The sequence below is a fragment of the Sander vitreus genome, chromosome 4 (genome assembly GCF_031162955.1).
Source record: "Sander vitreus isolate 19-12246 chromosome 4, sanVit1, whole genome shotgun sequence".
In the NCBI taxonomy this organism is placed as follows: domain Eukaryota; kingdom Metazoa; phylum Chordata; class Actinopteri; order Perciformes; family Percidae; genus Sander; species Sander vitreus.
This window is the reverse complement of record NC_135858.1, coordinates 520,001-545,000: the sequence shown is the minus strand read 5'-3', so window position 1 is coordinate 545,000 and position 25,000 is coordinate 520,001. Positions and strand designations below refer to the sequence as shown.

The window sequence follows — 25,000 nt, the reverse complement described above, 5'->3', positions numbered from 1 at the left end:
TTTTACAGTAAAATGTCCCGATTAGTTTGCATCTTCACCACAAATCTTTAGAAAAACCAAATGTAAGAGAACAAGACAGAGACAGACAGAAGAAAAAAAAGGTAGCAGGCTACCGATCGGGCTATATACGGGGTTATATATAAGCCGCCTCAATTGTCCAGTTTTCAATGTTAACATGCAACTTCAGCCTTTAAAAGGCTCACACAAAAAAGACACGTTTGTCATGACTCCACCCGCCCACAGCAACTTTAAACACTGCAGTCAGCTCCTCTTTCATTCAGAGATTAACTGTCCGCAAATCCATTCACAAATAGGTCCCCGTTTAATTCAGCCCGGATCTGAGTAAGTGTTTGAGCCTCTCAGATAAACGGTGTCCAAGACTGCTGCCGATACCTGCTCTGATTTGTTGACCCATTGCTATGGAGACACAACAATGCCAGGGCAACACTGAAGCTCATGGAGATGTGGGGGCTGGGAGGCTTTATGTTTGCATTGGGAGAGACACAGAATGTGCTCAAGGAGAAACGGAAAGTGAAGGAGTTAGATAAAATAAGAGAAGGGTGTGGGTGTGTGTAATGATGAATCGGGTCAGAACAAAATGCCTCTCTTATCAGCGTGGCACACCCTCTTTCTGGTTCAGGAAGTTGCATAATGAGCCAACACAAGACTACAGAAATACCTGCTCTGTGATCCCAACAGTCTGCTGAATCCAGTCAGACTAAAGCCTGAGACCCACCAACCCGATAATCGGCCATCTGACAGTCTGGCGAGGTCGCTGACTCGAGTCTGGTCGGTGTGTTACGTGCCGTTGTCCGTCCGAGGGGGATTTGACATGTATAATCGGGGGGGCGGGCACTACTGGCAGTCGGACTCAAATGACCCATCTGATTGGTGGAGAGCTAACCAGGAAACGGAAAGGAACTTCTTGGACCAACTCGAGGAGACTGATCAATCGTACTGGCTTTACTGCAGAGGGTCGGCCGTCTGGTCGGTGTGTCTGCAGCTTAATAACTATCTAACCAACCTATAACGAGCGCCCCAGAAGTTCATTAACCTACACTGACAACTAACCAACCTGTCAACCAACAAGTTGCAGACTGAGGTAAAGAAAGAAAGAGGTAAAGAAAGAGGTAAAGCAGCCTTGGCCTGCAACTGACCCATCAGACTTACGAAGTCAAACAGGGAGTACAAGCAATGCAATACACGGAAAGCTCTCCGTGTATTGTAGGAGTTGTGGTGTGTCGTGTTTGTGGCGACATTCCCACGCTGGTGCACAGAAAGGTTATTTGCTTATTTGTACTCAGAAGTAATAATTGATTACCTCCACAACAATGTTGTAACATGAGCAGTAGGGCTGCACGATAAGAGAAAAAACCCCGATAATGATTGTACTCCAATAAATAGTATAATAGTTCTGCGGTTTTCAGTATTCTGCAAAAATACAACACGTTGCCTGTTGTATTTAAAACAAATGCTCTTTTTTTCTGCTAAGGGTTAGGGTTACAGCGGAGAGCTACGTGAAACAAGCCACTTTGTGAGGACTGGTGGGTTATATCGGCCGTCCTACACACAGAATATGCCAGGCAGACACACAGCTGACAACCTCGCAGGTGGAGATAGCTGCGGACTGCGGCTGAATATTGGGCTTTTTGACGGGCTCCGGTTTCTGCCGAACCTTAGAATGTTTTCCCACCGAACCCTACGCTTGCACTCCGCGCGCTACGCTGGTCGACGTAACGACGGCGCCGTTGATTACGGGAAGGTGTTTACGTAGGTGGAGCTTCAATGCAGCAGGCTGAGAGGAAGTGGAAATGGAACTGGTGAGCAGAAAAAGTGTTGTTTGGCAGTACTTTCAGTCAAAAGAAGGCCATTCAAGTCCAGCTACATGTTCAATCTGCAATGCTGATTAGTCTGGTGGTGGCGAGGACCCTAAACAATACACAACATCACCGCTGTTACAACATCTGGTATGAAACATCTGGAAGAATACGAGCTGAGCATGAAGGAATCTACTTCAGGTACGGCAAAGGAAGGACAGTCACAGCTGAGAACTGGTGTTAACCAGACAGCCTCTCCCGGGCTGTCAGCTGTTCTCTCGGTAAATGAGTCTCCCTACAGTGGGAGCGGAGCGACCGAACGGCCGGCTGCTGCTCGTTAGCTAACGTTAGCTTTCTAATTTCACCCCCCCCAACATGCCTTCATCATACACACATTCAACATTTAGTTGTTACATTGAACTATTTTAGAGGCTGTGGGCGTTGTTTACTTCATTAATGTGTTTACCGTGTTCATGGACTGAGGATGGGAGGAGGATTGGGTTTTCTGTTTCGGCAGAATCTTAACCAGCGGATTCAGTATTCGGCCGAGCCCCCAAAAATCTGGATTCGCTGCGTCCCTAGTTTCAAGAAAGGCGCTGTATGTGTCCAGGACAATGCACGAAACATCGTGGCTCGCAACCGGTACTGCGTTATTATGAATCCCACTGCACGGTGAATAGGGTTTGTGCAATCACTGCCATTGGTGGGAGACATACGTTCCACCCTCCAGCTTTAAGGGGCAGGCCTTTATTTTAGTCCTTATAATACTTGTCTCTTATTTCAATTGCTGTTTCAGCGCTGGAGGTCTGGCTTCACCGCTTATCTGTTCTGTGATTGGGCAAATGCACTCTGGCTTGTTTGTATTTCTTTCCAATCACGCGCCAGATGTCAGGGTGTATCGCAGCAACGTACATCTGAGGAGTCAGACTAATTTAATTAATTTAATACAAAACACATTTAGAACCCTTTTTCAATCCAACACACACACACACACACACACACACACACACACACAGTGTGTCTCACTATCTTTGTGGGGACCTGTCATTGACATAATGCATTCCCTAGCCCCTAACCTTAACCATCCCAACTAAATGCTTAACCTTAACCCTTAACCTCACCCTAACCATAACTCTTAACCCTCAGACAGACATTTAACCTTGTGGGGTCCAGCATTTTGACCCCACACACACACACACACACACACCTTAGTCAGGTAACCGTAGCTCACTCTGTTGTGAGAGTTGAATGCCCTTCTCTCTCTGTCTGTCTGTCTCTGTCTGTCTGTGTCTGTCTGTCTCTCTCTCTCGCCCTCGAAGGCACAACTGCTGTCCCACTGAAAACAGCTGTTCCTTCACTAGATGACTACATAGGCGTCTTACAAACACACATGTTCTGCTTCCTAGCCAACAGTTTACTGCTGAACAGTACAGAACAGTCGACGCCTGAGGCGGATCATCACACTGATGTCAGCTAACACCAAAAAACACCAGAGGGAGGACACCCCATCTTGTTGAGTCATGATCGTTTTAATAATATACCCATATCATGACTCACCAAAATGTAATACAACCTTGCTCAATAAATGATTCTACCGTTAACGTCATACAATATGAAAATAAGCAGATTTTTAAAACATGCTACAGCTGGGTCAGACTTGTTTGTTATATATAAAAAAAAAAAAAAAAGGCACAAGCCAGAACATTTCAGAACCAATGAGATACAACAGATAATCCATCCTTAAATGCAGACCTGATGTTCACTGTGATGGATTACCCAACAACAAGTCTTAAGAGTCTGCTGTGATGTAGAGTACACCGCTTGCAGGCTAAAACGTTAAAAACAATCACTGGTATGCACACATATACTGCATATATATGATACAATACATCATTGACAGTTACAGAATTACACAACAGAGCATCATTAAATTGCAATTAAAAAACTCACTGAGGCAAAGAAACTGTAATACTGAAAAACAATGTGAAAGACAATGTGAGAGTGAATTTTGGGTGGAAATTGCCCTTTAAAACAAAGGACAGGAGGTTCCTGAAGCAGAAAACAGGATGTGGAGCTACCGTGTGAGTGTGTGTGTGTGTGTGTGTGTGTGTGTGTGTGTGTGTGTGTGTGTGTGTGTCTGACCCATGGTACAATCACACAGATTCCTCAATGGTGAGATCATAACCCCGCCCACCCCTTATTCACCAAACACACACACACTTTCAACACCCCCTTCCCAATGACTGATGGCAAAGTAACAAAAGCCACACAATCTCACACTCAGTCACTCACACATGCACACACACAAATTAATCAAACATAACCATAAACACACACACACACACACACACACACACACACAGCAGGTAGCCTGTTCAAACTGCTGTCAAGTTACTAACAAATCTTTCACTCAACACACCCGAGGGAAAAACACACACACACACAACGAACGAGACACGCACGCACACACACACACACACACACACACACACACACACACACACACACACACACACACAGAGAACGAGACACACACACAGAACGAGACGCACACACACACAGAACGAGACGCACACACACACAGAGAACAAGACGCACACACACACAGAACAAGACGCACACACACACACAGAACAAGACGCACACACACACACAGAACAAGACGCACACACACACACAGAACAAGACGCACACACACACACACAGAACAAGACGCACACACACACACAGAACAAGACGCACACACACACACAGAACAAGACACACACACACACACACACACACACACACACACACACACCCCCATCTATAGACGGATCAATAATGCCCGGCGTCCATACTAACACGTCTATTACAGACCAGTCACTTACTGGGTAAGACTGATACAAACGAATGAAAACAAATGAATCAAAGAACGAAAAACAAAACGAAATGCTTGAATAAGAGTTCACGTCCTGAGCATGCATGGATGCATTAAGAGAACGTGAACGTGAAGACTGTGCATGTGCAATAGTAGCATTATAAAATACAGAATGTAACTGTACAACAGCTGCTAGCGACAACAACATCAGAAACTGCTGTAATGTGTTATCCATGTTGAATTAAGCAGTAGTCAAGCCAACGTCGTTTGTTTTCTTTTCGGAAAAGAGTCATGTGATAGAGGCGTGACGAGTCAGGGAAAAACACGTAACAGATGACTGAGTTTTCAAACTAAAACCAGGTGAGCAGCGTTCCAAAAGTCTGCGTTTTAGGGGCTCGGAAACATCAGAGCAGTGTTGAGGCGAGGCCTAAACCTTAGCAAAAAATATGCCTTTTAAAACAAAAAACGTATTGGTTAAAGAGCCCATATTATGAAAAAAAAAACATCTCTTTTTCTGGGATTTGGGGAGTTATTTTATGTCTCTGGTGCTTCATACAGACTTTGATAACAACCCTCCATGCTGTTCTGAGTGAGATACGGTTTCTGAATGTGTCCTGTCTTCAGTCTCTGGGTCAGCTGGTCAACATCTGCACAGCTTTCTACGTCACTAGCTGAGACGAGGGGGCTAGGGGGCTAACCGTTAGCATGCTAGCTCGCTCTCAATGGCAAAACACTGCTACAACACACACTAGTTCACCATAATCTCCAAAAGAACTACTTCCATATCCCTGTTCTGCAGGTATTCCACACAAAGGTGGAAGTGTTCCCTCGTTTAGAAGAAGTCTCCCAGCTAATCCTGCCTTGTTCTACTGAAGTTGGAGAAACAGCTAGCTAGCTCATGTAGTCCTTACCTAGCTACTGAGCGTGTAGTCCTTACCTAGCTACTGAGCGTGTAGTCCTTACCTAGCTACTGAGCGTGTAGTCCTTACCTAGCTACTGAGCGTGTAGTCCTTACCTAGCTACTGAGCGTGTAGTCCTTACCTAGCTACTGAGCGTGTAGTCCTTACCTAGCTACTGAGCGTGTAGTCCTTACCTAGCTACTGAGCGTGTAGTCCTTACCTAGCTACTGAGCGTGTAGTCCTTACCTAGCTACTGAGCATGTAGTCCTTACCTAGCTAATGAGCGTGTAGTCCTTACCTAGCTACTGAGCGTGTAGTCCTTACCTAGCTACTGAGCGTGTAGTCCTTACCTAGCTACTGAGCGTGTAGTCCTTACCTAGCTAATGAGCGTGTAGTCCTTACCTAGCTACTGAGCATGTGCGACTGCCAACAAAGATGTTCCAGCAGTGAGAGGTCTCACTCTGTAGCTAAAACAGAAACCTGAACACAGGGTGAAAAGAGGAGCTGCAGCAATGAGCAGTACAACTAGGCTCTAGTGGCTGTAATTCTGCACCAAGGCTGAATTTCGGGAAAGAGACTTCAGATACAGTATTAGGGGACCACTAAGGTCTATATAAAAGAGACTTCAGATACAGTATTAGGGAACCACTAAGGCCTATATAAAAGAGACTTCAGATACAGTATTAGGGGACCACTAAGGTCTATATAAAGAGACTTCAGATACAGTATTAGGGGGACCACTAGGTCTATATAAAGAGACTTCAGATACAGTATTAGGGGACCACTAAGGTCTATATAAAAGAGACTTCAGATACAGTATTAGGGGACCACTAAGGTCTATATAAAGAGACTTCAGATACAGTATTAGGGGACCACTAAGGTCTATATAAAAGAGACTTCAGATACAGTATTAGGGAACCACTAAGGCCTATATAAAAGCATCCAAAAAGCAGAATGTCATACAACCTTTAATGCTTTGAGCATCAAAAATGCACCAGCCTTGCATTGGGGGGGGGGTGGCAGGAATCTCAACATTTCTGGGTAACTAGAGGTAAGTAAGAACGTATGTTTCTAATAACTTGGGTGAACTGGCCCTTTAGGTCTCCAGTGAGGTTTAAGTTGTTGTCAAATGATTGATCACTTAAAAACCAACTTTCAAGGTCTAACATTTGAACCGTTTCCAGAAAAGGTCTGGCGTCTTCCCCCATCGCATCATCGGCACTCCCAAAATGTGGCATCCACTGATGACATCACCACATGATGCATTGCTGTAATAACGGCCTTGTTTAATAAGTCACATGAGTCATGCACCAGCAGCTCAGAGGGGGCGATCCCACCAGAAAACCCAGATTACAGACAGAGAGGCAAAAGGCTTTCAATGGCTTTGATTTGGTTAATATGAGGGACGAGTCTCTCTCTCTCTCTCTCTCTCTCTCTCTCTCTCTCTCTCAAGATCAAACACTAAGAAAAACAGTTGCTCTTACATCATTCAGACTCATTCACAGGGAATCAAAGAAGTGAATGAACCGAGGACATAAAACTTTTCAAAACATCAATACAAGCGTCGATAGAATAAATAATGAACCAGTGGAAGAAGATTGGTTCGAACAAACAGCAGAGGAAGAAACACGAAAACCTCAAGAGAGCCGAGTAACCAGCTCAGTCGTGCCCTATCATTAAAACACACACACACACACACACACACACACACACACACACACACACACACACAGAGACCGAGACACACACACACAGAGACTAGAGTGCGGACAGATATTTAGAAATGATGTTCAGGTCTGGCTCGGTCACATCAGTGCGATAATGCATTTGTTGTAAAATGGTGCTGCAGCTCCTTTAAGAGAGCTCAGTGTCTGTCTGTCTGTCTGTCTGTCTGTCTGTGTAGTTTTTCAGCCACAGAAGTACAGGTATTACCAGATGTATACACCACTGTGTCATCTGCATACATCTGTGGGCCTATATCTGGCAAGTCATTAATGTAAAGGCTGAAGAGTATGGGTCCCAAAACAGTGCCCTGAGGGATCCCTGTTTTAATTTGGAGAAAGGTGGATCTTACATTATAACAGTTTCTCTCTCTCTCTCTCTCTGTCTCTGTCTCTCTCGAAGTACAGGTATTACCAGATGCATACACCACTGTGTCATCTGCATACATCTGTAGGCCTATATCTGGCAAGTCATTAATGTAAAGGCTGAAGAGTATGGGTCCCAGAACAGTGCCCTGAGGGACCCCCGTTTTAATTTGGAGAAAGGTGGCCCTTACATTATAACAGTTTCTCTCTCTGTCTGTCTGTCTCTCTCGAAGTACAGGTATTACCAGATGTATACACCACTGTGTCATCTGCATACATCTGTGGGCCTATATCTGGCAAGTCATTAATGTAAAGGCTGAAGAGTATGGGTCCCAAAACAGTGCCCTGAGGGACCCCCGTTTTAATTTGGAGAAAGGTGGATCTTACATTAATTATAACACACTGTTCACGGCCTTTTAAATATGATTCAAACCAGGACAATGACTGTTTGGGTTAAGATGTGTGTGTTTACTGTATCTAATGCCTTTTTTTAGATCTAAAAGTACGACACCAACTACATTTCCCTTATCAAGTGATTGTTTAATATTTTCGATTAATAAACAAGTAGCGGATTCTGTTGACTGATTCACCTAAATCACCTAAATCCAAATTGCAGAGGACTCAGATAATGGTTTGTCTGAAGCTAGTGCATCAGTTGTTCTGAGACAATCTTCTCCAGGACTTTAGACAAAACTGGAAGAAGACTATCATTACAAGACATTTTATCATCTCCAGATTAAAAAAAAGGTATTACTAAAGCATTTTTCCAGCCATCTGGGAATTGCCCGGATTTAATGGAAATATTAATAAGATTGGTGAGGGGCTGGACCAGAATGCTACTATATTTTTTAAAGGACAATTCCTGCACAAAACGAACCTAGGGGTTATTAACAGATGTGTACCATCTGTTCAAATCAATGTCCCGTCGAGTCTTGATGAAAGTTTTCAGGGCATGGTCCCGTCTTTTCATTCATTTTCTAATATTATCATTCATCCATGGAGTTTTTTTTCTCTTTTTAATGTATTTATCAACAATACTCCCAATAGTGGACATAAGCTTATTGCAGCAGTCGTTTACTTGGTCATATTGTTGGAGCTCGTCCCAGTTAACCCCCTTTAACTGATTTCGATTAATAAGCCTAGCCAGTCTTTTGTGACAATATTACATTAATACATAAACAGTCTGTCTGTCTGTGTGTCTGTGTGTGTGTGTGTGTGTGTGTGTGTGTGTGTCTGTCTGTGTGTCTCTGTGTGTGTGTGTGTGTCTCTGTGTGTGTGTGTGTGTGTGTGTGTGTGTGTGTCTGTCTCTGTGTGTGTGTGTGTCTGTCTCTGTGTGTGTGTGTGTCTGTCTGTGTGTGTGTGTGTGTGTGTGTGTGTGTGTGTCTGTCTCTGTGTGTGTGTGTGTGTCTGTCTCTGTGTGTGTGTGTGTGTCTGTGTGTGTGTGTGTGTGTGTGTGTCTGTGTGTGTGTGTGTGTCTCTGTGTGTGTGTGTGTGTGTGTGTGTGTGTGTGTGTGTGTGTGTGTGTGTGTGTGTGTGTGTGTCTCTGTGTGTCTCTGTGTGTGTGTGTGTGTGTGTCTCTGTGTCTCTGTGTGTGTGTGTGTGTGTGTGTGTGTGTGTCTCTGTGTGTGTGTGTGTCTCTGTGTGTGTGTGTGTGTGTGCTCTGTGTGTGTGTGTGTGTCTCTGTGTGTGTGTGTGTGTGTGTGTGTGTGTGTGTGTGTGTGTGTGTGTGTGTGTGTGTAAAGTGGGCAGAAGAGAGATAGAGACAGAGGAAGCAGACGTGTAGCTGTAGATGCGCCCGGAGCAGAGTTGGTGCTCATCAGAGACATACAGACATTTCTGAATGCCTTCCTCCAGCTGCTTAATAAAAGATTTCCACACAAACACACGTCCATGTGTCAAATATGACATTTTAACTGCCGGGCGCGGGCCGGGCTCGGACAGAAAAATGTGGCCCGATCAGCACTCTAACAGAGACACACACACACAAACACCACAGAGATACACACACACACACACACACAGAGAGAGAGACACACACACACACAGAGAGAGAGACACACAGAGAGAGAGACACACACAGAGAGAGAGAGAGAGAGAGAGACACACACAGAGAGAGAGAGAGAGAGAGAGAGAGAGACACACAGAGAGAGAGAGAGAGAGAGAGAGAGAGACACACACACAGAGAGAGAGAGAGAGAGAGAGACACACACACACATCTGGCATTACATCTGCATGCATAAACAGAACACACACTGACAAACACACGGCAGCGTTTAGCCTTGCGTGACCTCACCCCGCTGGTTCCCAGGCTATGATGTCATCAGAACCTGACACATGTCCATGTGGTGAGGAAGAGGAGGAGAGGTGGAGGGTGATGATGATGAAGAAGAAGAAAAGGAATCGATCAAAGCTAAAATGTACAATTAGCAGAATTAGCAACAAGAGATTAGAGAAGTTATAGGAGCTGTACTCTAATCGCAATATCGTATCGTGACAGAAGTATCGTGATGATATCGTATCGTGACAGAAGTATCGTGATGATATCGTATCGTGACAGAAGTATCGTGATGATATCGTATCATGACAGAAGTATCGTGATGATATCGTATCGTGATGATATCGTATCGTGACAGAAGTACCGTGATGATATTGTATCGTGATATCGCACTCGTGACAGAAGTACCGCGGAGGATATCGTCCCCGTGACAGAAGTACCGTGAGGATATCGTCTCGTGACAGAAGTATCGTGATGATATTGTATCGTGATATCGTATCGCGACAGAAGTACCGTGAGGATATTGTATCGCTGATTTCGCACGCGACAGAAGTACTGTGAGGATATTGTATCGTGATATCGTATCGTGACAGAAGTACCGTGATGATATTGTATCGCGATATCGCATCGCGACAGAAGTACCGTGATGATATTGTATCGTGATATCGCACCGTGACAGAAGTATCGTGATGATATCGTGATCGTGACAGAAGTACCGTGATGATATTGTATCGCGATATCGCACCGTGATATCGTACCGTGACAAAGTATGTGTGATATCGTATCGTGACAGAAGTACCGTGATGATATCGTATCATGACAGAAGTACCGTGATGATATCGTATCATGACAGAAGTATCGTGATGATATCGTATCGTGACAGAAGTACCGTGCGACATTGTGATGATATCGTATCGTGACAGAAGTACCGCGATGATATCGTGTACGCGACAGAGTACCGTGATGATATCGTATCTGCGATGATATCGTATCGTGACAGAAGTACCGTGATGATATCGTATCGTGACAGAAGTACCGTGATGATATCGCATCGTGACAGAAGTACCGCGGATGATATCGTGCATCGCGATGATATCGTGATCGCGGACAGAAGTACCGTGATGATATTCATCGACAGAAGTACCGTGATGATATTGTATGGTGATGATATTGTATCGCGGACAGAAGTATCGTGATGATATCGTATCGCGACAGAAGTACCGCGGATGACATCAGACGCGACAGAAGTACCGCGGATGATATCGCATCGCGGATGATATCGTATCGCGGACAGAAGTACCGCGGATGATATTGTATCGTGACAGAAGTATCGTGATGATATCGTATCGTGACAGAAGTACCGTGATGATATTGTATATCGTACCGTGACAGAAGTATCGTGATGATATCGTATCGTGACAGAAGTATCGTGATGATATTGTATCGTGATATCGTACCGTGACAGAAGTACCGTGATGATATTGTATGGTGATGATATCGTATCGTGACAGAAGTACCGTGATGATATCGTATCGTGATGATATCGTATCGTGACAGAAGTACCGTGATGATATTGTATCGTGACAGAAGTATCGTGATGATATCGTATCGTGACAGAAGTATCGTGATGATATCGTATCGTGACAGAAGTATCGTGATGATATCGTATCGTGAGGCCTCTGGTGATTCCCAGCCCTACCGAGTACCGATCCCAGTGTGTCATACATTTTATTTATTTTTAAGATTATTTTTTGGCCATTTTAGGCCTTTATTATATAGAACAGCTGAAGATGTGAAAGGGAAGAGAGAGAGAGGGGGAATGACCTGCAGCAAAGGGCCGCAGGTCGGACTCGTACTCGCGGCCGCTGCGACAAGGACCAAGCCTTTGTACATGGGGTGCATGCTCTACCAGGTGAGCTAACCAGGCGCGGATGATATGATGTATAACAGCTGTATACTACTATCCCTGTATAGATGATATGATGTATAACAGCTGTATACTACTATCCCTGTATAGATGATATGATGTATAACAGCTGTATACTAGTCCCTGGTGATACTTGGAGCAAAGTCTCATGTTGTGTCGAGCCTTCTTAGTGGTTTAAACAGATATTGACCCAAAAACCAGAATACGGTCCATCTTAAAAGTGGCGTTTCCGTCCTAAATATGCTTTTAAACCAACGTTTGACTCGGGTACATTCACAAGAAGACCCTAGGTTGCATTTTGGCGAGAGTTAGCTTCAGGGGGGCGTGTTCATTGGTTCACAGGTTGGACAAAGGGTCGGCGTTTCATGAGTTTGGGACCGTGTGGAGGCGATTCCAGACCACTTCAAACAGAGAAACTGGACGGAAAATCATCCCAGCTGTGAATAATTCTTTGTTTTATGTGATCGTAAAGTGAATATATTTGGGTTTCAGACTGCTGGTCAGACAATTGATGACGTCAACTTTTATTATTTATTTTTTCGTATTTTATTTATAGACCAAATGACGAGAAAATACTCAATAATGACAACAAGATGCAGCCCTATTACAGTCTAAGATTGTCAAATACGTACTGCATTTCATTGTCTCAGCACTCTCAATGAGAGGAACGTTAAACTAAATCTGATCTCGACTAAATTAGGAACTATTTGATCAAAGAATATATAACCAAGATTACAAATCGGACCAGACATTTAGTGCCTAAGTGTGATAGGGACATATTTTGTCAGTGCCAAAAAAGTATTGAGGATCAAAGAGCTGGAGGAGAGTAGACAAGAGAACAAAGAAATAAGAAAAAACACAGAGGAGAGGAAGAAATGGAACAAGACTGAGTGAGAGGAATTTAAGATGTTTGTACGTAGACGAGCCAGGCTGCAGGAGGTTCACCACGGTGATTATCACTCAACAATCCTCAGTAAACAACCAACCACACACACAGTGAGAGAGAGACACACACACACAGTGAGAGAGAGACACACACACACAGTGAGAGAGAGACACACACACACACACACACACACACACAGAGAGAGAGCAGACAGACAGACATACACACACAGGGACACAGTGAGACACACACACAGAGACAGACACACACACACACACAGAAAGACACACACACAGTGAGAGACACACACACACACACAGTGAGACACACACAGACACACACAGTGAGACAGACACACACACACAGAGACAGACACACAGACACAGAGAGACAGACACACACACACACACACACAGAGACACACACACACACAGACACAGAGAGACACACAGAGCAGACACACACACACACACACACACACAGGGACACAGTGAGACACACACACACAGACACACAGAGACACACACACAAACACACACAGAGACACAGTGAGAGACACACACACACACACACACAGTGAGACACACACACACACACAGTGAGACAGACACACACACAGAGACACACACAGAGACAGACACACACACACACACAAAGACACACACACAAAGACACACACACACACAAAGACACACACACACACAGTTGGTTAAATTTAGAGGTATTGTCTCGTTCCGTCATCATCAGATCATTAACCAAATATTTAGTGAACAGTGACCGTCTAAAACTGCGTCATGTCTGCTGCATCTCCATCAAGACAACAGAGGGGTGTGTGTGTGTGTGTGTGTGTGTGTGTGTGTGTGTACACACACAGAGCCTCTGTGTTACTACAGAGAAGGTAACATGAGAGTGGCTGGGATATAAACTTTCACACACCTCTCTGCAGAGAAAGCTTCTTTGTAGGTTTCAGGTCTAATTGTAACACACACACACACACACACACACACACACACACACACACACACACACACACACGCACAGTGTGTGAGAAGAGCTGATAAACACCACAAGACCTTAATTCTGTGTATACATAAAACATGTTTAAGGTCAACTGCAGCGGTGAGACTACTGCTTTCCAACCCGTCTGTGGAGCGCTGAGCGGCAGGTTTGGGACACACGTAGGAAGCCTCATGAATTTGTAGGTGAGCCAAATGTCCAATCAAAGTGTGGCGCTGGCTGACCCGCCCTCAGAAGCTGATTGGCTGATGACCTCGTGAGTTTTCAACAGCTTTTTTAAACCCTGGGATTGAACCCTCCTTTATGGTTTAGTCACAGCTGAATGAGGCTTTTGGCTGAATCATTTCTTGTCTTAACTCATTTTCAGGATAAGCCACTCAGAAATGGCATCAATTTGCATGTGACTGGTATTAAACTTGTTGCAGCTTACTAAACTTGCCAGTGACAGTAGCTGCGAAGTGGAAAGGGCTCACATCAGGCTTATTTCAGGCATCTCTGGTGCTAAAAATCAAAATCCTGTAAATATTTCCCATAGACAGTGTTACGTGACTCACATTTGGAGCACTTCACGTCTGTGGGTGGGCATGAAGCTCTCCTAGTTTAATTATTACCATAAGAAATGATCTTGTTTGTGGAGAAAAAGTGAAATGGTAAAGCCTGTGGACAAAATAACTGTCTTTCGGGGAGAAGTTAATTACGACTTGCTTTTGGGCAAGAAACATCCAATCACAGAGTTTAAAATACTGTCACATGGGGCTTTCAGCAGTGGGTGTAAACTACAGATTACGCTGTAAATAAACGACCATACAGTTGGATTCTTGGTCACTTTTCGATGAATTTCAGCAACTATGGCACCAGGTTTTGTTCGCAAATACAACGCCGAAGCGTTTTGATGCTTTGTGGTCTTAAAATCCTGGCGCGCCAGCGAGATCTACGCCATTTTGACGTCACATTGGCGTGCGCCAGGTCGGGTGCAGCGACTGTAAAGAGGCCTTGACATTGCAGCTTGTTTAGCTGCTGCCGACTGCAGCGATCTTGCTTAATGCTGCACCAATTTCAGAGATTATTGTCCCCTTCCCATCAGTCACTTAGGGAGGAAAACGTGGGAAAATAGGGTCACGGTTGGAAAAAAACCCCGAAATTACCCTTTGATGCAATTAAAACGCTGGCTAGTAGGGCTGCACGATGTGAGGAGAATATCTAATTGTGATTATTTTGACTGATATTGCGATATGATTCACGATATTGGAGAGAATGATCATTTTTTTGTATCATTATTCTCATTTTCATTGACGATTATTAACATTGAAAGAAATAAAATGATTATAGTGTGATTTCTGCGAGGATCTGTACCAAAAAAAGATGTTTTCTGTAGTCTGTAGGAGAGGATTTGTAGGCCGGGACGTCTCTGCAGCTCCACACTACTACATTCAGACTGGTTTGACACATATTTCAGTCCCTCCAGAAAAACGTGATTATGTGATCTCATAACTCAATGCATAATCAGCCAAAGTCCTCATATTTATGCGGGGCTTGCATGATGTCATAATCTCCGCATTTTCGTTGCAAAAAAGTCCCAAATATCTTAGCAGAAAGATGAGAAATGTTGGGTTTACTTCACACAAGAGCAGCTGTTTCCCCCTGCTGCCATGGGAACGTTATGAAGCGACGTGATGAAGCGATGTGATGAAGCGACGTGGTGAAGCGACGTGGTGAAGCGACGTGGTGAAGCGACGTGGTGAAGCGACGTGGTGAAGCGACGTGGTGAAGCGACGTGGTGAAGCGACGTGATGAAGCGACGTGGTGAAGCGACGTGGTGAAGCGACGTGGTGAAGCGACGTGGTGAAGCGACGTGGTGAAGCGACGTGATGAAGCGACGTGATGAAGTGACGTTGTGAAGTGACGTGATGAAGTGACGTTATGAAGTGACGTGATGAAGTGACGTTGTGAAGTGACGTGGTGAAGTGACGTGGTGAAGTGACGTGATGAAGCCACGATGAAATATAATAACATTGCATAAATATCCCGCATATTCCATCACATTTTTTAAGAAAACGTGACGCATAATCAAGGATTTTAGCCCAAAACAATCACAAAAAACTCCACATTTTTCTGGAAGGACTGGTATTTTGCCATTAACAAATATTGCCCCCCCCTGCGACTTGCATATTGCACTAGTCCATATTGCGTTTGCGATTAATTGTGCAGCCTTACTGGCCATTACAATTTGAAAACTGCCCTCTTTCAAACAAGAAAACAATGACTTAAAAACTCCTTCATACATCAGTCTGTCCTATTGTTAAACCAGATCATTATTTCAGGGACATACGTCTCCAAGACATTGTCTGTGTGTATGTTCATGTCCTTTTCTGTTATACATGTTTTGTTTTTCCTACTTGAAGTGTATGTCATTTGTGGTAATGTTTCATGTTTCATGTTTTCTTCTTCACCCAGACTATCGCCTTGGATTAGGGTGGCACCAAGACCTGGATCTTGGGTGCAGCTGTCGCTGTGGACCTGCTACACCCTGCGATTCCCTGCAGTGTGTCCTGCTGCGTCCACTGCGTCCACCCATGCTCTGTTGTGCCACATTACACCCCGTAACGCCCTGCTGTGCCCTACTATGACATGAACTACTCCCACATTACACCCCGTAACGCCCTGCTGTGCCCTACTATGACATGAACTACTCCCACATTACACCCCGTAACGCCCTGCTGTGCCCTACTATGACATGAACTACTCCCACATTACACCCCGTAACGCCCTGCTGTGCCCTAATATGACATGAACTACTCCCACACTACACCCCGTAACGCCCTGCTGTGCCCTACTATGACATGAACTACTCCCACACTACACCCCGTAACGCCCTGCTGTGCCCTACTATGACATGAACTACTCCCACATTACACCCCGTAACGCCCTGCTGTGCCCTACTATGACATGAACTACTCCCACACTACACCCCGTAACGCCCTGCAGTGCCCTACTATGACATGAACTACTCCCACATTACACCCCGTAACGCCCTGCTGTGCCACCGCCTACCAAGAGTCTGGGTCTGCCGAGGTTTCTCCCTAAAAGGGAGTTCTTCCTCGCCACTGTCGCAATAGCTACCGCTAATGCTCGCTCTTGGGGGAATTACTGGAATTGTTGGGGCATCGTACTTGTTCAGCCATCTCCGTGATGTTTGAATGCTTACATTTATAGTATGACCTCATTTCTGTGAATAAACTAAAAAAAAAAAAAGGTAAAAAGTTTTAAATGTTTACATGTCGAAAGTAACCTATTTTGCACAACAACCTCCGTTCCCCGGATCCCTTTGATACTGTGGTTTAATGTTTGGGATTCTGCAGCCAGGAACCCTCTCGTAGACGGCGAATGGAGGGAACTTGGTCTTGTTTTCGGCACTGATGGTTTTATAGGGTCTTGACTCGAGCTCTGCTTCTTACAGTGTAAACTGTAACCTGAAAAGTTTTGTTCTTCAACCCAAAAATACTGTGTTTTCTGTTCCAACACCACAAGTCACGCTTGTTTCATTCTTCCAAAACCATCCTTCATGGTGGTGAATCAAAACATCCCAAACTAATTGCAGAAGTTATCCAGGCCTCTCTATCAAGTTACTTTATTCCAGTTTTGACCTTATTGCGGGCGCTGTAAGCTGTGATCTGGCTGCGATCATTGATCTGGTTGCAATTATTATGGTGGTTGTAAACATTGATCATTTTGACAGAAGCCGTAAACAGGGAGCTGAAGCTGAGAATCGGAGACTTTGAAACCACACAGACAGTTTGGGTTGAGCCTCAGTAGCAACGAGTGCAGTGAAAACCAAAGATAAAGCAAAGGCCGGAGCCATGACTATGACAGCAGCTCTGATGTCGGTTTCTCTCCTCGAGGAGCGAAACCGAAGAACTGAAACAGACGAAAGTAAAGAAAGACGGAACAAAACGAAGTGCAGGAGTAAAAGGAGCAGTGAGGTTTCTGTGTGAGTGAGAACAAGGCCAATTCAAACAGTCCTGTCAGCTGTGACTTACAGACAGGGGAGACCTTTGCACATTACTCTTTATGGCTCCAATTTCCAAAGGAAACAAAAACGATGCATGACCTTTACGGTGGTTTTGCACTCGTCTCTGCTTCAGTTCTCTGCAATATTATTGTTTTGTGTAATGTTTTCGCTCAACTTCACTGGAAATCTCTGCCATCATTAGATATAAAGCCTAAAACAGACTGACACTCCTAAATGGTGTCTAGTGTGGGATCCATCCCTACTAAGGCTGGCTTCACACTGCCTGTGTGAGCGTGTCAGCTGCGAGGTGTGTCCGTTTATATTGGGGCTCCCATGGTAACAGGTGAGAGCGTGCACCCTGCCTGCGTCAGACGCACGTCTCAGGCACGGCCCGAGCCGCACCGAACACGCGTGCATGCTAGAAATAGGACCGACGCCTATTTTTCACGCGACACGCAAGCGTGTTGGAAGTGTTTCCAGACAACATAGAATAGAAAAAGATTTAATAAATGACATGTTGATGTTTGAAAGTCTCAAGGTTTTGACATAAATGCAGATATATATGTCATTTAATATAATAATAATGATAGATTTTCTAATATTGCACCTGTCAGTACAGAAGGAAATGTTCTGGAGCCTATTTCACCATCAATACTGCCGACGTTGTCTTTGCTGTAATCAGATCAGAATATATCTATGTTTATGTTTATGGGAAACGTACATGCTCATGCAACGTTAGCTCAAAACGCCATTCCAGTGACAGCCTTTGTTGTGTCTGATTGCTAACTTGTAGCCAGCAGTGAACCAACTTCGTTATGTGGGTCCATTTTTATTGTATTGACATTACAGAAGTCTCTCGTTAGCAGGTTCTTGGAGGCTACAGAAGTCCCTCGTTAGCAGGTTCTTGGAGGCTACAGAAGTCCCTCGTTAGCAGGTTCTTGGAGGCTACAGAAGTCTCTCGTTAGCAGGTTCTTGTAGGCTACAGAAGTCCCTCGTTAGCAGGTTATTGTAGGCTACAGAAGTCTCTCGTTAGCAGGTTCTTGGAGGCTACAGAAGTCTCTCGTTAGCAGGTTCTTGTAGGCTACAGAAGTCCCTCGTTAGCAGGTTATTGTAGGCTACAGAAGTCTCTCGTTAGCAGGTTATTGTAGGCTACTTCAGCCTCTATCTACAACTGACATCAGAGATCATGCCGTGAAAATGTGATGCCTTACGCTAAATAATAACTGCTATGTAATGTACCCACACACACACACACACACACACACACACACACACACACATCACAAAAATGAAAACAGAAAGTTGAGTTTCAGGAAAACAGTGAAGCCTGAACTTCTCACACACACACACACACACACACACACACACACACACACACAACTGAAACCAAACATCCATCAGCTGTCAGAGTTTAACCACCCAAAGACTGTTGACACACAGCACCATGGCAACCGAGTGGCCGAAAGAGAGAGACAGAGAGACAGAGAGAGAGACAGAGAGAGAGAGACAGAGAGAGAGAGAGAGAGAGAGAGAGTCAAAGCGAGTGTGTGTGAGCAGTCAACGTCACAGAGAGTGTGAGCCATTATTACAACAAAAGGTGATTGTGTCTCAGCGCTGTCTGGTCTGCATTTTAGCAGACATATTTTCGGCTAGTCGGCTAGTGCAAATGGAAAATAGCACAGCGCTATAAAACACAGGGGGGACATTGTTTCAGGTACCTGTGAGAATATTTACTATGATCCAGGGAATTTCAGTTTAGGATCCTCGTAGTCTGACGGTTAACAAGAAGCCAAAACATTGAGGTTTATAATCCCATGAGACACGACTGTGGAAAGTTATCACGGCAACAATCATTTGATTCTGCATCTCCACAATCAGCAGGTTTACAGTACAAATATGATATAGAATAGGAATAGTTTTTGTTTCAAGTATTTTTGGGGGCATTCATGCAGTGCAAACACAGTGCATGCTCGTAGCGCGCAACCTACGGAGGCCTGAGTCACGGTGTCGCGCGCGAGTATAACCAAAAGTATTGCAAGTACCATAAGTAAGTTCCAGTATCCTGGAGTGGTTGAAGTCCAACATAAGCAACCACAGAGTTCAGAGCAACAACGAGCAAAAAAACCAGCTTCAAATGAAGTAGACACAGGCTGAATTACTGCTGCATGTTATAAGGTAACAGATATGTTTATACATGAACGGCTGTCTTCCAGGTTAAAACGCAGACTGAAGGTTCAGTGAAAGTCTGCGGAAACACAAGTCACTTCACACCGCAAGCTAATGTTACTCTTCAAAAGCACAGCCTGAAGGCACTGCAGGCTAACGGTGAATGTGTGTGTGTGTGTGTGTGTGTGTGTGTGAGCTACAGATCCCGTCGGGCCTGTTCTCAGCTGGTTCCTCTCACACACAGATGTAGGACAGTGCAACAAGGGACATGGAGAAGGTAAATGTCCTTCAGGCCGATTTCAATTTGTACTGTATGAGAGTACTAGTGTACTGTATGGGAGGGCTAGTGTACTGTATGGGAGGGCTAGTGTACTGTATGGGAGGACTAGTGTACTGTATGAGAGGACTAGTGTACTGTATGAGAGGACTAGTGTACTGTATGAGAGGGCTAGTGTCCTGTATGGGAGGGCTAGTGTACTGTATGGGAGGGCTAGTGTACTGTATGAGAGGGCTAGTGTACTGTATGAGAGGACTAGTGTACTGTATGGGAGGACCAGTGTACTGTATGGGAGGGCTAGTGTACTGTATGAGAGGGCTAGTGTACTGTATGGGAGGACCAGTGTACTGTATGGGAGGGCTAGTGTACTGTATGGGAGGGCTAGTGTACTGTATGGGAGGGCTAGTGTACTGTATGGGAGGGCTAGTGTACTGTATGGGAGGGCTAGTGTACTGTATGGGAGGACCAGTGTACTGTATGAGAGGGCTAGTGTACTGTATGAGAGGACTAGTGTACTGTATGGGAGGACTAGTGTACTGTATGAGAGTGCTAGTGTACTGTATGAGAGTACTAGTGTACTGTATGAGTACTAGTGTACTGTATAAGAGTACTAGTGTCTGGAAGCGGATGCGGGCAGCAACTGGTAACCAGTGAAGAGAGCGGAGGAGCGGTGTAGTGTGAGAGAACTTGGGGAGGTTGAAGACAAGTCGAGCTGCTGCGTTCTGAATGAGCGGCAGGGGTCGGACGGCACATGCAGGCAGGCCAATCAGGAGGGAGCATGCAGGCAGGCCAATCAGGAGGCAGCATGCAGTAGTCTAGACGTGAGATGACTAGAGCCTGAACCAGAACCTGAGCCTCCTTCTGCGTTAGAAGGGGACGTATCCTTCTGATGTCATGCAGCATGTATCTACATGATCGGGTAGCTGCAGCGATGTTGGCAGTGAAGGAGAGTTGGTCGTCAAGTGTCACACCCAGGTTTCTAGCAGTCTGGGTGGGGGCTACCACAGAGGTACTTACTGCACCGTGGGTCGCTGAGAAACGCATTTTGGTTTCCTCTGTATGTCTGGCTCATATTTTGAGAGACTTGACAATAAACTTGCCTTGAATGTGTAAATAGGCAGCTGTTTTACATGTAAAAAATGTATTAATACTGCTTCAAAGAAATGTTGGGCTGCACTGCCCCACCTCCTGGCTCCTGCTTTTATAATGAATAAGAAGCTGAAATCTTCATTCACTTCAGCCATGACGCAACACACCTGTCTGCACAAGCAGATGGCCGACACCCTTTGTATACAAAACACACACACACACACACACACACCTCGCTCAACTCATTGGCCAATGTCCACACAGGCAGGTAAAACACACACATGCAAGGTTTTTGCAATCTCCAAGCGATAAAGTCTCCGTCATTACGATCCACCCACACACACACACACACACACACCTATATCTACCAATAACTGAGTGGGCCAACAAGTAAAGCCAACGCTAACAAAACACAAGGGTTAAATGTTGAGGACGACGTCATTCAAATCTCCCAGCTGACAGTGAAAGCAACAGAGAGTGGAGGAACAGCAGAACAGAGAATATACAATCAAACTCCTCAATGAATTAAAAAAAACAATATGAAACGTGTTGAAGATATTCCTCTGCCTTCCTCAGTGTGCAACAGACAAAAGCCAGGGGCCTCCCTGAGGGGACACACACACACACACAACTGAAAACAACAGCAAACACCTCCTTCCCACGCTCCCCTGCTCTCTCTGGTAGTCTGGGTCACTCGTCCTGTCATGGAGCTGAGGAATCTGACAAACTAGCGTTACCTGTGTAACCATTCTGGACTCCAGCGTCACAGATTCTCACTCTTTGTGGACATTTGTTTCCTTTCCAAAAACAAAAGTCCTGTTCTTATGTTGCACAATAAGCACTGTTGTGACATGCAGAATGAATGCAGTTGAGCTCTTCATATCATTACATATATTACAAAACATTCCTACAAGATAAGTCTTCTAAAACTGGTAAATATCACTTGTATTTCATATGGTTGTCCCGGGACGGTCACAGCAACAAGCACAGGGCTGGAACTAACGATTGTTTTCATCGCTGATTAATCTGTTGATTATTGTCTAACTATCAATTAGCTGTTTGGTCTATAAAATGTCAGAAAATGGTGAAAAATGTGGATCAGCGTCTCGCAAAAAAGTCCAAGATGACGTCCTCAAATGTCTTGTTTAGTCACGCCTAGTGTGTACTTCATTTGTACATTTTCAGTTCCCAGGCTCTCTCTTCTGCTGCGTTCACTCTCTGCTGGGAGATTTGAATGACAGAAAGCTGCAGGTCGTTGTCCTCAGAGTTTAACCCATGATGACGTTCATCACCCAATCTGACACGCCTCAAAACTAGTCTGGCACAGACAGCTACAAAGATGTTGTTGGACCGACTCATTGCAAGATGGCTGTGTTCCTGTTTCTCCTTGCACTGCTGTAGTTTTTATATTACCATGTCTACATTATTCTCTTATATTGTCCATATTTAATGCTGGTCTCTAGACTTCATTCTTGCACTATTGGACTTATTTACACTACCACCATGACACACCCTCTCGTAGAGCACCTTACTATGCATACTTAACACAAACTCTGTCTGTCTGCCTGCCTGTCTGTCTGCACTGTGTGTAAAGGCAACTTAAAAGAAAATGTCCTAACAAGCATTGTGTCTGATAAGCAGCCAGAAGAGATTGATGGGCCTCCAGCTAAACCCAAGAAACTGCAGGACAAACAGCAGCAGTGTTCACTTTTTAAAGCATTTCCAAAAGCAAACACACAGTTTAACTGACTGTCATCACAGCGCTGTCACACCGCTTCACATTACATGTCATTTCACTGATGCTTTTAGCCAAAGAGCCTTCCAGTAAGTACACTCAACCGTTACAAAATCAGAACAATCACATTTCATTTTACGCTTTACTTTCATTTCTCTTCTACCAAAAACAGAGCCAGAGCTGATGAACCATGAATGAAAAACACACCAAAACTTTCAGAGTGTAAAGGCTCTGACCCACCAACCCAATAATCGGCCGTCTGACAGTCTGACGAGGTCGCTGACTCGAGTCTGGTCGGTGTGCTCGTGCCGTCGTCAGCTGGAGGAGCCGTCAGCGTTCATTTGACTTGTTGAATCAGCCAGTGGGCAGTCGGACTCAAGGACCCATCTGATTGGTGGAGAGCTAGCCCTTGACTAGCCAATCAGTGCACTTATGTTAAAACACACACTGGAAATGACGAGCGGGACGAGAGTCTCTCAAAATCTGACGAAAGTCTTACAAACCGTCAGATTCAGCAACTGCGCGACCTATTTCTTGTTTTCAGAAACACGTTTCAGTGAACTATCGTATTCTGAACGAGCCGCCATTATGGTCTGGCTTTGAAATTTGGGAGCAGCCAGACCCACGTGACGCGTTCGTCCAATCAGCTGCTGGTTTTCATTTTTTGGGACGACAATACAGATTAGCGCCGCCTGCTGTTACGGAGACGTATTATCTCGCGCACGCGCAGAACGTACGCTCTTCGGTGAGTTCTGAGGCTCTTTTTGGACCTCTGGAGACTGATCAGTCCGACTGACTTTCTGCCGACGGTCGGCCGTCGCGTTGGTGTGTCAGGGGCAACGACCTGGAACAGCTGTCTGACAGAACAGCTGTGATTCACATTGTTGTTTTAGTTCTTCAACCTCCAGCAGAGACAACTAAACATCACGACAGGAGAGACGATCTGGACAAACATGACTACGGAAGAGAGGAACAAGTGTAACAGAAATCTGTTATGGTGGAAGACATAACAAATGTAAAAGAACAAACCTCAATGAATGTCTTCCCCATATGATGGCCTGATTCCTGACATAACTATTCAGACCAAGCAACAATGGATTGAATACTGGAACTTGTTATCTATGATAAATGTGAAATAACTGCAGTGGTGCATCGGTCAGTATTGTGCAGCGCGGGTGGAAGACAAACTAAATGAATTCAGATCAGATGTGTGGTAAATATGTTTGGGACACAACGAGCAGAGTAACTGAGCAGGAGTTTGTGATTTGTGAGTTTTGAGGTGAAATATAATCATCCGAGACGTCACCTCTCCACAGGAAGCCAGGCTCGTTAACACAGGTGTGTCTTCTGCTCAAATCAGACCCATTTTCAAAAAGGTTTCTACATCTTCAGCCAAATTGTCCCAAAAAATGATGTGGATGGTTTCATGCAACGCTCTTCACAAGTAAAATACATGATCAGTTCACTACTATTATTGAATTTGGGGGTTTTATTTCATTTTATAGTATTTGAAGAAAGAAATAGATAGAAGAACGTTGAAAAAAAATGACAAAAATGTCAGAAAAAAGGTTAAAAAAGTGGGAAAAAAACCCGTCAAAAAACAAGTGTAGAAAAAAAAAAAACATCAGAATAAGTGACAAAAGACTTGGCACAAAGCGACAGAAAAATAAACGTTTTCATTTTAAATGTTGACCCAGAAAAGAAAGAAAGCATGGCCGACGGGAAGACAACACAAGGGTCAATGTGTCTTCTCTGGGTGGGAGCCTGCTCATTAACACACACTCAGCTGCTGTTAAGTGGAGACTCTACACCCACAACCAAACTCCATTCACTAATCTGCCAGTTTAAATGCTGAGGTTGACAACATGATACATTTCATCAGTAATTCCTGTGGGATCCAATCTGTAGCGAAGAGGAGATGTGGTTCCACTTCTCACACTCGTCTTTCACACAAAT

At 44.6% G+C, this 25,000-nt stretch overlaps 1 protein-coding gene across 2 annotated transcripts in view; it reads right to left on the bottom strand.

Moving 5' to 3' along the window:
• Positions 1 to 25,000, bottom strand: part of flnba (filamin B a) — a 114,482-nt gene that overhangs the window by 88,121 nt on the left and 1,361 nt on the right. The window lies entirely within an intron of this gene.